Source organism: Hevea brasiliensis, chromosome 10, assembly GCF_030052815.1.
Source record: "Hevea brasiliensis isolate MT/VB/25A 57/8 chromosome 10, ASM3005281v1, whole genome shotgun sequence".
In the NCBI taxonomy this organism is placed as follows: Eukaryota; Viridiplantae; Streptophyta; class Magnoliopsida; order Malpighiales; family Euphorbiaceae; genus Hevea; species Hevea brasiliensis.
In genome coordinates, this window is record NC_079502.1 from 14978054 (window position 1) to 14991673 (window position 13620).

Below are 13620 nucleotides of genomic sequence, written 5' to 3' on the forward strand. Positions count from 1 at the left end.
GTGAGAAGTTGCGGTTCTCACAACTAGGAGCCCTAGACCCGGGAGAAAAATTATAAAATAATTTTTGGGACTCCGGAGAAGGGTCATTGAGGTTCTTATGGCATTAGAATTCCAAGAAAATACATAGAAAAATTTTTCAATCGGTACAGACAATTTTAGCTCGTTAAGCCAAACGGAGGGCATTTTGGTCATTTCGTCTTCAAAGATGATTTTTGGCCAACTTGTCCAGTTAAATAAATAATTTATATAACATATGAATAAATATTATTAAAAATTTAATTGCAATTAAATAGACAAGAAAAGATGAGAAAATGAAAGAAAATAAAATTATGACATCATAATGATGTCATTAAGATTCTTCCAACCTATTCAATATGGACACATGGCATAAACTTGTTTAAAAGAGACCAAATGGGCTGGAAAACAAAAGAAAAACAAAACTCTTCTTCCTCATCTCTTCCTTGCCGTGACCTATCCACCATTGCCAACCTTAGCAAGCTTTTTCAAAGTTTGATTTCCTTAGCTCTCACCCCACTAAACCCTATACTCCCAACACAAAAAAGTGTTCTTGAATCTTGATGATTCTTTTGGGAGCAAAAAGAAAAGGAAAATAAGAATTCTAGCAAGTGGGAAATCTCACTCCATGGAGGTTAGTGAGCTAACCTTGGTTTTTACTTTGAATTCATGTTTAAGGACCTTAAGTGAGTGTAAATTACAAAGAAAATTTGATGAAATACCATTGGTATGCTAACCCTAAATTTCGGCAGCCTTGGTAGGGTATGATTGTGATGAGTTTTATGGAGTTAACATGCTTGTATGGCTACCCACAATATGTATCTACTAAGTGGATTGATGAAATGAAATGAAAATGCATGGGTTGTAATGTTTGAGTTAGGGTTTGGGGTGGAAAAATGGGACTTTGATAATGTGATGATGAAAATAGGTTTTAATGGTCAATTAGTGACCATTTGGTTCTATTTAAATCAAAAATGAAGTGTGTTGAGTAGTGGGATTTGGGTTTGGTGTGGCTGCCCTTGGTGACCTGCAGAATTAGACATGAGTCCAGCAGGTTTGGGCAGCAATAACTTGAATTATAGAGGTCCAATTGGTGCAAGGCCAATTGGACATAAAACTAGACACATAATGGCACAACTTTGGTGAAGAAACCATGCCCAGAAAACCAAACCAAGTTGACCAAAAGTTTGCCCTAATCCAGGTGACCTACAGTCTGCCTGGGCAAAATGACCAAATGAATAGTGTTTGGTCATTTCGCCATAACTCAGTGTAGAAAGGTCCAATTGACCTAAAATTTTACCAGAAACAAGCTGAGATATAGACCAACAACTTTCATGAAGAAACCTAACTCAAATTATGACTAGAACATATTCAACAAGTGAGTTGCAGTCACTGTTCCTAACACTGTAGATTTGGTCAGTCCAGAAATTCTGGAAAAATTTCAATCTGTCCAGTTGTAGTTTTTGGGCCATAACTTGAGCTACAAAACTCCAAATGGAGTGATTCAAAAACAGAAATTCAACTAGACAAAATAAGGAACAACTTTCATGTTGATCATTTTGCCAAATTCCCACTACAAAAATGACCAATGGAACAGTAAATACAAAGCATGAAAACTAAAAATTCTGCCCAATTAATATTAAACTTAGAAATGGTATTGGCAACCAATACCAACAAATTTTGAATGCAAAATGTGGTATGTTGGGAGTATTAAAACCAATGTACCTATTGTCTATGCAAAAGTCAACATTTTAGTTGACTAATGAAATGAATAGTAACATTCAAACTTGAAATTCAAAAATTGTGAAATTTAAAAGTGTAATATGCCCTAGTATACCTAACAAGATTGGTTTGGATAGCTTGGCATGCCAATAGGGTTCTGTTAGCAGTACTGCATATGGCTTCATGCCATTCTGTGTTTCATGGCTTCGCATGCCATTCTGTGACATAATAGCCTTTGGCTATGATATTGAGTTGTTACACTCGGGCTTAATCCCCGATAATTATTACAGCTTATTAGCTATTCTGTTACACACTGGGAGACACAATGTGACCGATGGTGTGATGGTCCGAGGTACTTAGTACCCAGTGCCAGTTTACCCATTTATCCAGTCTAGTCAACTAGTATGGGTTACTCGGGCAATGATAATGAATCTTACAAAAATTTTAATTGAATAATACTGCAAATAATATTAGAAATTAAGTCTACTAAAAAATGTAAACATACATTCTGCATGTAATGGCCTGGCCCACTAGTGATATTGTCCGCTCTGAGCCGAAGCCCTCACGGTTTTAAAATGCGTTACTAGGGGTTACGAACCACCAACTTATAAACCCAGCATCTCTCCCGTGTTTTTGCCGATGTGGGATTTGCCTAGGGTGTTACAATCCACCCCCCTTATGGGACTCAGCGTCCTCGCTGAGGTTTGCCCCACCATTGCTCAAGGTTGCACGCGGAGCGGCTCTGATACCACAAATGTAACGGCCCAGCCCACTAGTAATATTGTCCACTCTGAGCCGAAGCCCTCACGGTTTTAAAATGCATCACTAGGGGTTACGAATCGCCAACTTATAAACCCAGCATCTCTCCCGTGTTTTGTCGACGTGGGATTTGCCTAGGGTGTTACAATCCACCCCCCTTATGGGACTCAGCATCCTCGCTGAGGTTTGCCCCACCAACTTATAAATAATTTTCAAATATTTATGAATGTGCTTTCAGTAATGAAGTGAAAAGAAAAATTTCTGAAAATAGTGTTGTGATTTGAGATTGAGATTTTGAGATTGAATTGAAATGTGTATAATGGAGATTGGATTTGAAAATTATATTGGAAGTGTTTTTAAACAGGTTCAGAAGAACTGTTTTTCCAATTTATAGCCGGCACTCTGCCGAATTTTCTATAAAATTTGCGGTAAAATTTTGATTTATCAAAAAAATGTAAACAAATGAACACAAAGGGATAAATTGTAATAGAAATATGAATTGGTTCTCTGGCACACTGAGTGGCATATCTTGCTCGGCTACACTGTAGACGGCTAAGGGGTATCACATAAATAACACATGAGAATTTATTTATGATTTGAGCCTGATGATGATGTGAAATGAATGAATGACAAATGGAGGAATTGTTAAGAAATTGTTGTAAATTGATGTGATACAAATGGAGTTTGAGAATTATTGGAAGTGTTTTTCACAGGTTCCGAAGAACTGTTTTCTCCATTTTTAGCAGGCACTTTGCCTGATTTTCTGAAAAATTTTTGGAACCTTAAATTAATTCATAATTTCAATAAATAAATTAAATGGGACTCAGCGTCCTCGCTGAGGTTTGCCCCACCATCGCTCAAGGTTGCACGCGGAGCGGCTCTGATACCACAAATGTAATGGCCCGGCCCACTAGTGATATTGTCCACTCTGAGCCGAAGCCCTCACGGTTTTAAAACGGATCACTAGGGGTTACGAATCGCCAACTTATAAATCCAGCATCTCTCCCGTGTTTTGTCGATGTGGGATTTGCCTAGGGTGTTACAATCCACCCCCCTTATGGGACTCAGCATCCTCGCTGAGGTTTGCCCCACCATCGCTCAAGGTTGCACGCGGAGCGGCTCTGATGCCACAAATGTAATGGCCCGGCCCACTAGTGATATTGTCTGCTCTGAGCCGAAGCCCTCACTGTTTTAAAACGCGTCACTAAGGGTTACGAACCACCAACTTATAAACCCAGCATCTCTCCCATGTTTTTGCCGATGTGGGATTTGCCTAGGGTGTCGGACCAAAGCCCTCACGGTTTTAAAATGCGTCACTAGGGGGTTACGAATAACCAACTTATAAACCCAGCATCTCTCCTATGTTTTTGCCGATGTGGGATTTGCCTAGGGTGTTACACTGCATACTTATTTTTATTATATTTTATTTTATTTTATATTGTCACCACTAAGCAGAATTGCTTAATGCGTCGCTTTTGCCACGCCGTAGTCTGGAGACCTAGTGGGAGCCCACAGACATCGACAGGTGAGCCTTGAGTGCATCCGAGTCTAGAGTCACCTCACATCTGCACTGCATATGGTAGGACATTAGGATTTTGGGTAGCATTTTGTATTTTGCATTTTGTATTAGTTTTTTATTGTAACTATAAACTCTTGTAATTATGTAATAATGTAAATATATAAATTTTATGTTATTGAAATTTTCTATATAATGTATGTTGATAAATAAAATGTTGACAAATATTTATGAATGTGCTTTCAGTAATAAAGTGAAAAGAAAAATTTCTGAAAATAGTGTTGTGATTTGAGATTGAGATTTTGAGATTGAATTGAAATGTGTATAATGGAGATTGGATTTGAAAATTATATTGGAAGTATTTTTAAATAGGTTTAGAAGAATTGTTTTTCCAATTTCTAGCCGACACTCTGCCGAATTTTCTATAAAATTGCGGTAAAATTTTGATTTATCAAAAAAACGTAAACAAATGAACGCAAAGGGATAAATTGTAATAGAAATATGAATTGGTGCTCTGGCACACTGAGTGGCATATCTTGCTCGGCTACACTGTAGACGGGTAAGGGGTGTCACATAAATAACACATGAGAATTTATTTATGATTTGAGCCTGATGATGATGTGAAATGAATGAATGACAAATGGAGGAATTGTTAAGAAATTGTTGTAAATTGATGTGATACAAATGGAGTTTGAGAATTATTGGAAGTATTTTTCACAGGTTCCGAAGAACTATTTTCTCCATTTTTAGCCGGCACTCTGCCTGATTTTCTGAAAAATTTTTGGAACCTTAATTAATTCATAATTTTAATAAATAAATTAAATGGCATAAATTTCACTTTGTGACTAATAAATGAATAAAGAAATAAATTAAGAAAGAGAAAATTGTAATGAAATAAAATATGGTACTCCGGCACACTATGTGGCATATCTTGCTCGGCTATACTATAAATGGGTAAGGGGTGTCACAACTTCACTGCACCCCAGAGCAAAACCTAGAGGGTGTTGTGTTCCTACTTCAGGATGATGCTTATCAGTGGTGGACACAATATCCAGGGAGGTGCAGCCAGATCAGATCACATGAGAATTCTTCCTTACAAAGTTTAGAAAGAAGTATGTTAGTAATGAGTTCCTGGAGGAGAGGAGAAGAGAATTTATCAGTCTGAGGCAAAAACAGCTGTCAGTGGCAAAATATGAGAGAGAGTTTGTCAGACTGAGCATAAATGGGAGAGAGATAGTCCCTACTGAAGCAAACCGATGTAGGAGGTTTGAAGAGGGGTTGAACAATAATATCAAGCTCATGATAACAGCTTTGGGGATTACAGACTTCGCAACATTGGTTGAAGCAGCACTGAAAGAGGAAAGGGTTAGAATTAATGAGCAGAATAGAAGGAAAAGACAACTGAAGAGAGTTTGAAGCCTCACTACTGGTGGCCTGGTATGAAAAAGGACGTAGCTGACTATGTAACTAGATGCTTGACATGTCAGCAAGTTAAGGCAGAACATCAAGTTCCATTAGGTTTGTTGCAGCCTATAAGCATACCTGAATGGAAATAAGACCGGGTCACCATGGATTTCGTTAGTGGTCTACCACTCACCCAGAAGAAACATGATGCAGTATGGGTGATAGTAGATAGATTAAACAAGTCAGCCCATTTTCTGCCAGTTAGAACTAACTATCCACTGGAGAAGCTAGCAGAGTTGTATATTAGTGAGATAGTTAGACTTCATGGAATCCCACTTTCCATTATATCTGATCGAGACCCAAGGTTCACATCAAGATTTTGAAAGAAGTTGCAAGAAGCCTTGGGCACACAACTCCATTTTAGCACGGCATTTCATCCTCAAATGGATAAATAGTCAAAATGAGTGATTCAAGTAAAACCTTAAAACTCATTTAATTATTGTAAACATTAAATCGAAATGATAGTAATAACATGAAAAATGTGATAGGTGCTAGAGGATATGCTAAGGAGTTGTGTCATTGAGTTTGAGGGAAGTTGGGACAGATAACTCCCACTAGCAGAATTTGCCTACAATAATAGCTATCAAGCTAGCATTCAAATGACTCCGTATGAAGCACTGTAGGGAGGAGGTGTAGAACACCGATATGTTGGACTGAACTAGATGAAGATAAGCTTGTGGAGCCAGACCTAGTGAAACAGACTGAAGAAAAAGTAAAATTGATTAAAGCTAATTTGAAGGTCGCTTCAAACAGACAAAAGTCTTATGCTGACTTGAGGAGAAAAGACATAGAATATAAAGTTGGCGACAAGGTATTTCTCAAAGTCTCACCATGGAAGAAGGTATTGAGATTTGGAAGAAAGGGTAAGTTAAGCCCTAGGTTCATTGGCCCATAATGTGTTTCATGTATCCATGCTTAGAAGGTACAGATCAGACCCTTTACATGTCATCTCCATGGAAGAATTGAAATACAACTGGATTTGACATATGAAGAGGAACCAATAAGGATCCTAGCTCGGGAAGTGAAAGAATTGAGGAACAAATAGATTCCACTGGTAAAAGTACTTTAGAGGCACCACAATACTGCAGAGGCAACTTGGGAATGTGAAGAGACGATGAGGCAATAGTTTCCTCAACTGTTTGCAGGACGAAATTTTTATTAGAGGACGAAATTTTTATTAGAGGGGAAGAGCTGTAACGCCCTCACTTTAGATACTCCGTACATTCTACTGTTTCGATAACTAGTATCTATCCCAACAGCCAAAATGTCTGAAACTATATTTAAGCTAGAGTGAGGAGTCATAAATAACCCAAATCATAATTAGAAAAATTAAGGAAAAATTTAAGTAATGAAATGCACTAAGGATAAATGAGTCGTAGCTCCGGCGATGGGTAACCTAACAGGAAGCGACTGCAAAGACAGTTAGCAACCCTAGACCCATGGAAAATCCTGTGAAATAATTTTCAAGATTCCAACGAAGAATTATTTAGGTTTAGATGGCAATAGAATGCCAAGAAAATGCTAAGAAAATTTTGTAAATCAGTACAGACAATTTTAACTCGATAAGCTAAACGAAGAGCATTTTAGTCATTTCACCTTCAGAGATGATTTTTGATCAACTTGTCTATTCAAGTAAGTGAGGTTATGTTATAAAATATGGATAAATATGGAAATAAATTTAAATGGAAATAGGAATAATGAAAGAAAGAAAATAAAACAAATAAAAATTTAAAAATGAAATTTCTGACATGGGCATGATGTAATTAAAAAGTGTTTGGCTAATCAAAATTAAGCAAGCTTTCGTATAAGAGATAAAAAGATATTAATTTAAATTAAGGTTAAATTGTGATGAGTTTGATGAGTGCATATGAACTAAGGCATTAATTTCCATGTGTGGTGAAAGATTGAAACTTTGGAAGTTAGGGTTTGTGGCAAAAAATTAGGGTTTGCTAAATTGTTGTGGAATTGATGTTCTAATGGTCAATTAGTGACCCTTTGGCATAGTTTGACCATAAAATGAAGTTTGTTGTGGCATTGGATTATGAGTTGGTGTGCTGCCCTTTGTGCCAAAAATACTGGACTTGAGTCCAGTGTGTTTGGGCAGCCATAACTTGACTTGTGTAGCTTTAATTGGTGCAAGGCTAATTGAAAATGAAATTAGGGACATAATGCCACATTTTTTATGAAGAAACGCTGCATAGAAAACCAACTTAAAGTGACCTAAAATTTGCTTAAATCCGGGTATCCCAATTCTGAACCTGGAAAATGACCAAATGAACAGTGCTTATTCAAATGCCCATAACTTTGTGTAAAGAGGTCCAAATGACCTTATTTTTGAACCCATGGAAAGATTAGACAATGTAGAACAACTTTTATGAAGAATAGAAACCCAAATTCTGACCCTAACCAATTCAAATTGCTAACCAAATTTGGGTTATCAAAACTGTCAGAATCAAATTTGCCCAGAAAATTTGGGAATGGACCAATCCAGCTAGTTATGGCAAAAATGCCATAACTTGAGCTACAAAACTCCAAATAGAGTGATTCAAAAATAGATTTAAATTAGACACATTAAGGAACAACTTTGATGAAGAAAGTTTAGCCAAATTTTCACTGTAGATTGGTCCAATAGAACAGCAAACTCAATTGACCAAATCTAAATTTTTGGAATTATTTCCAATGAACTTTGAATTGAAATTGGGAACTAATGCCAATAAATGTAATCCAAAATATGGTATTTTGGTAGAATTAGAACTTGCATACCTATTAATTATGAAAAAGTCAACATTTTTACATGAATAGTAAGGTAAATAGTAACCACCAAACATCAAATGCAAATAATTAAACAATTAACTTTGTTAACATGCCCTAGTATGCCTAGAATGATTGGTTTGGATAAGTTGGCATGCCAATAGAGTTCTGATAGTAGTACTGCATATGGCTTCATGCAATTTCGTGATTTATGGCCTATAGTGCCATTTTGTGATTTATGGCTTTTGGCCATTTTGATACTCTTGATTTACTTGGCTTTATGCCCGATGATTATTATGGCTTGTTAGCTGTTCTGTTGCACACCTGGAGATACTATGTAACCAATGGTGTGACGCTTGAGATACTTAGTACCCAATTCTAGTTTACCCGTTTATCCAGTCCAGTCAACTAGTATAGGTTACTTGGCCAACTAAAATGAGTCTTAATAATTTATTTCCAAATAATGAATATAAAAAGTACTAAATTAATAATATTACTAATAATCACCAAAATTTCAGTCTGCATGAAATAAAAAAAATGATTTCTGCATATTTATTTATTTAGTTTATTTTTATTTTATATTGGCACCACTAAGCTATATTGCTTGGCGTGTCACTTTTTGCCACGCGTAGGTACGAGAGACACGGATAGAGAGCCCAACAGATCTCAGATTGGGTGAGAGTCCAGATTTGTATTGAGTCCGGTGTCACCTCCACTATAGTGCATTTTGGGTAGGACCACTAGGCTCCATCAAAGATTTAGTATTTAATATTTTGTGTTAGATATTTATTTTGCTATGTAAATTATGGACTTATGTAACTATTTGTAATTATGTAAATTAATGAAGTTCAGTATTTCATTTATGAATGAGTTCCATTTTGATTATGCATGATATGTATGAATGAAGATTTGAGTTTGAAATATTGAAATAAGAATTGAGATTGAGAAAAGTTATACATATTTGAAATTATTGTTGAGACTTTTAACAGGTGAAAATCGTCAAAATTATGAATAAATTGGGGGAAACTCCGTTAGTTTCTCCGGTTAATAAATTGACTTTAATAAAATAAAATAAAATATAATTACTAAGAAATGAAATAAGATAAGTTAAGGCGCTCCGAGCAGCCAGAGTGACATGTCTTGCTCGGCTACACTGTAGACGGATGAGGGGTGTCACAGGTTGACTAATTTTAGTTTTCTCTCAATTTCAATTCTGTTTGATTAACAATTTTAGAGTCTGTTAATTAATGTAAATGTAAATATTTAATTTAATAATTTGATTAGTTAAAAATTTAATTTGATTCAATTAAGTTTGATTCAATTTGATTAATGTAAATGTGAATATTTAATCTAATAATTGTTAAACTAATTCTCATATAAACTCGAGCTTATAGCAACCACCCTTGTAAAAAAATGCTTATAACTACTTTTTAGAATCACAGGCATATCATCTCCTTCCTTCCTTAATCCGTTCCACTAAATGAAGATTAAATTAATTGCATGGTTGTTTAAGTGTAACAAGAGATGAAGTCCAATATACAAAATGTTCAATGAATTATTATTAACTTTTCCCATTGCAATAACTTTGGTAGGATAAATTTTAATAACTATCCATGAACTTATATAGTTGTAACATTATAGTCCTTCAACTTTAAAATGTAACATAAAATCTCCCTCAACTTTTAAATTTGGTACAGTAAAATCTCTCTGACTTTCAATTACTGATTTTTTAGTTAGATGCTAATATAAACAAATTCAGTGTGGCGTTTAGTTAGCATTTTTCTTTCTTTTCTTATACAAAGTATAGAATTATTCTCTCCACACATTAAAATTATTTTCTCTATAGAGAGTAAAAGGATTCAATTTACACATGGCTTGAGAAAGGAAAGAGAAATGATGACTAAGCGTTACGCTGAAACTGTCCAGGTCAACATATAACTGGAAAACTGGTGATTGGAGGTTGAAGGGATTTTACTGTGCAAAATTTGAAAATTAAAGGAGTTTTATGTTACATTTTTAAATTAAAGGACTGTAATGTTACAACTATATAAGTTCAAGAACGATTGTTAAAATTTACCCAACTTCGTTGCATCCAACGTTTCTAGCTGCAATACCTTTGAATGTTTAATGGGTGAATTACAAAATCATCCCTGTAGTTTAGCATAATTAATAAATTAATCCATTTTTTTTTAAAAGATAATTATTACATCTACATAGTTTGAACCCCTTAATACATAGGACACTACATTTAATTTTTATGGCATATTTTGTTTGTGAAGAAAATATAATCAAATGAGAAATTTTTTTATCTCCATATTACCTCATCCCATGATTAAGGATGGTTTTTGCCATTTTAGGCTCTGCTTATTTTGCGATAAAATATTTTTTAAAATATATTTTTTTTAGCGTTTTGGATATTCAGAAAATGAGTTAATGGAAAAATATTTTTTAGAGAGAAAATTAAATTATTTTCAAGGAAAAAAATTTCAATAATTTTATTAAAATACGAAAATACTTATAGATGCATAATATAAACATATATTATTATTTTAATGTTACAATTAAATAATAAAAATATTTTTTGAATAATTTTGTTAAAAAAATTTTTATATAAAAATTATTTTCTATGAGATAAATAGAGCCTTTTATTTTGCTTTTTGCTCTTTGTAATTAAAACCTAATTGGAATTGGAAATTTTGGATTTGATGATCCAACCTCATGAATTTTGATTTCATTTGATTTGAAATTTTTTTAAATTCACCCTTAAGCACTTGAAAATCTATTTGAAGCTCGTTCAATGAGCTTGCATGTTCTAGTGTTGGTTTAATTTAGCGGTTGAAGTTGAATCGGACTTTAGGCTTTTAGCTTTTAGATTTATAATATTGAATTAGGGCATTTGTTAAATACAGACTTTATATTAATTAGGGAATTGCTCGTAGTTATTAATAATTTTAATTTATATATATATTTTTTAATTTTAATATATAAAAATAACATAATATCTAAATTATGTAGTATTTATTTTATATTTTATTTTTATTACTTTTTATCTCTCAAACTTTTTAATAGGGATTTCATAATAAAAATTCATCTACACATAATATAGATATAAATATATGTAATAAGTATAAATATATAAATATATGTAATTAATATATGTTAATATGTTATAACTTATCTTACAATAATGGCTACTTATTATAATATTAACTATTAAATAATTTACAACTTATATATACATAATTGGTAATTAATAACTTAATTATAATGTAAAGAAATTAAATAAGCAATTAATAGAAAATTAGAGAAAATTTAATGAAATTAAATAAATTGTCACTTAGCATAATTTTATAATTTTATGTGGCATTATCAGAAAAATCTGCATCATATATATATATATATATATATATATATATATATATATATATATATATATATATATATATATCAGAAAATAAATTTTTAAACTATAAATTTTTAATATTTTAATCATTGGCCATTAATCATTAATGTGTGATAATCCACTAAATCAAGCTCACATTTAATTGAGTGTTTAGAAGTCATGTTCTAACTTTTTTTTTTTTTTTCTGTCAGAAGGTAGACATACACTCAACGCTTAAGAACAAGATTTGACATCTTGATAAAACCATGACTTTTGCACTCTTGACAAAAGTTAGAACTCACTTTCAATAATTATTGATTCAAATACTAATAAATATATCTTTTATAAATTTTTCTTGCACCCAAATTCACTATGAATACAAAATATAGGATGTGTGGTGTAACCTACATAGTAAATATATGAATATTATATATTTGTGTCTTAGATCCTTAATAAATCGAGTCTAAACAAAAAGTTTCTGTCATTTAAAGCATAATTTTGATTATTAGTCGTGTACTATTAATATTTGACCTTAGAATTATATAGGAATGTGCATAATTTATTCAAATGGCCAATCCAAATTCAAGCTAAATCAATTTTACTAATTTATGTTAGTTACTAGTAAAGTGCCCGCGCGTTGCACGGATTTACATTATTAATAATTTATTTTATTTTATTTTTTAAATACAAAAATAATTTTTTTGATTGATATATTTTTATCTTTTTAGGAATTATTTAGGTATTATGGTGATCATAAAAAAATTTGGATATTATTAAATGAGTGATAATAATATTTTGAATATGATTAAATACTTATTATTTTTTATTAGATTGAATTGTAAATTATATTACAGCATGTATAATTAAGAATTTCGTATTTAATGATTTTTCTTATGTTATATATATTTCAAATGTGTTGTGAAATTTTATATGCAAATATTATTTGCATTTCTAAAGTAATATTGTGGAAATATGTAACTATATAAATGAAAAATGAAAAGTCACATATTTATTATTGAATAATTTCCTCTCTTCCCTTCTAATGCTTCGTCCTTCCCATACTAGTTTGAAAAGCAGTAAGCAATCACAGCTTTTACTGTATGTTAGGTTAATTACTTACATATTTTTCTTTGAATTAATAATTTTAAGAGTGTTACGTAATTTAAATTTGACTGTTTTGAATTCATTTGCAACATGATTTAGATTAACTGTTTAAATATTAATAAATTCATTAAGATAAAATTATTTCGATTCTAATTATTTCTGATTTCTCGATTTAAAGAATAAAGTATTTAATTTTTTAAAATCTTAAAAAAATCATACTTTTGTGAATGTTTATAATTTCGTCTAATTTTTGAAATTTAATCAATTTTAATTTAATTTGAGTAATTAATTATACTTATAGTTAATTAAATGAAATTAAGTCACTGTATGTTGAAATAAATTAGTTTTTAATTGTTCATTTCCTTAGTTATTTAAATTAAATTTAAAATTAATCATGCATTAATCAATGAAACCTAAACAAAATTAAATTTCTTTATGTTTCAAAAAATATATATTAATTGGTTTAATCAAAATATAAAAAAAAAATGGAGAAAAATTTTAAAATTCCTAAAAAAAAAATTTGTTTCTAAACTTAAAATTCTTGGTGGTGGTGGTTCTGATTGATGCATCAAGTCATTTGTTAATTGTAGTTGAATAAAATACAAATAATTTTATTTGCATTTTTTTAGATTACATATTGGGATGAATCCAAAGAAAGAAGAAACTACATAATGTATCTATCGAGTAGATCAATCCCAAAAAAACTATCAAGTAAAATCACAAAATTGAGTGTGAGAGAACAGTCTCAAAAAATAATGTTATATTTTATATAGAAGATAGGGAGAAGGAGATTATTTAACAAAAAATGATTCAACTCAGTTTAATTCATTAGAGAATAATGCATCATTGTCCAAAAATAGAACTCACGGCTTCAAAGAAATTGTTGTAATAAATGCAACACTAAAGG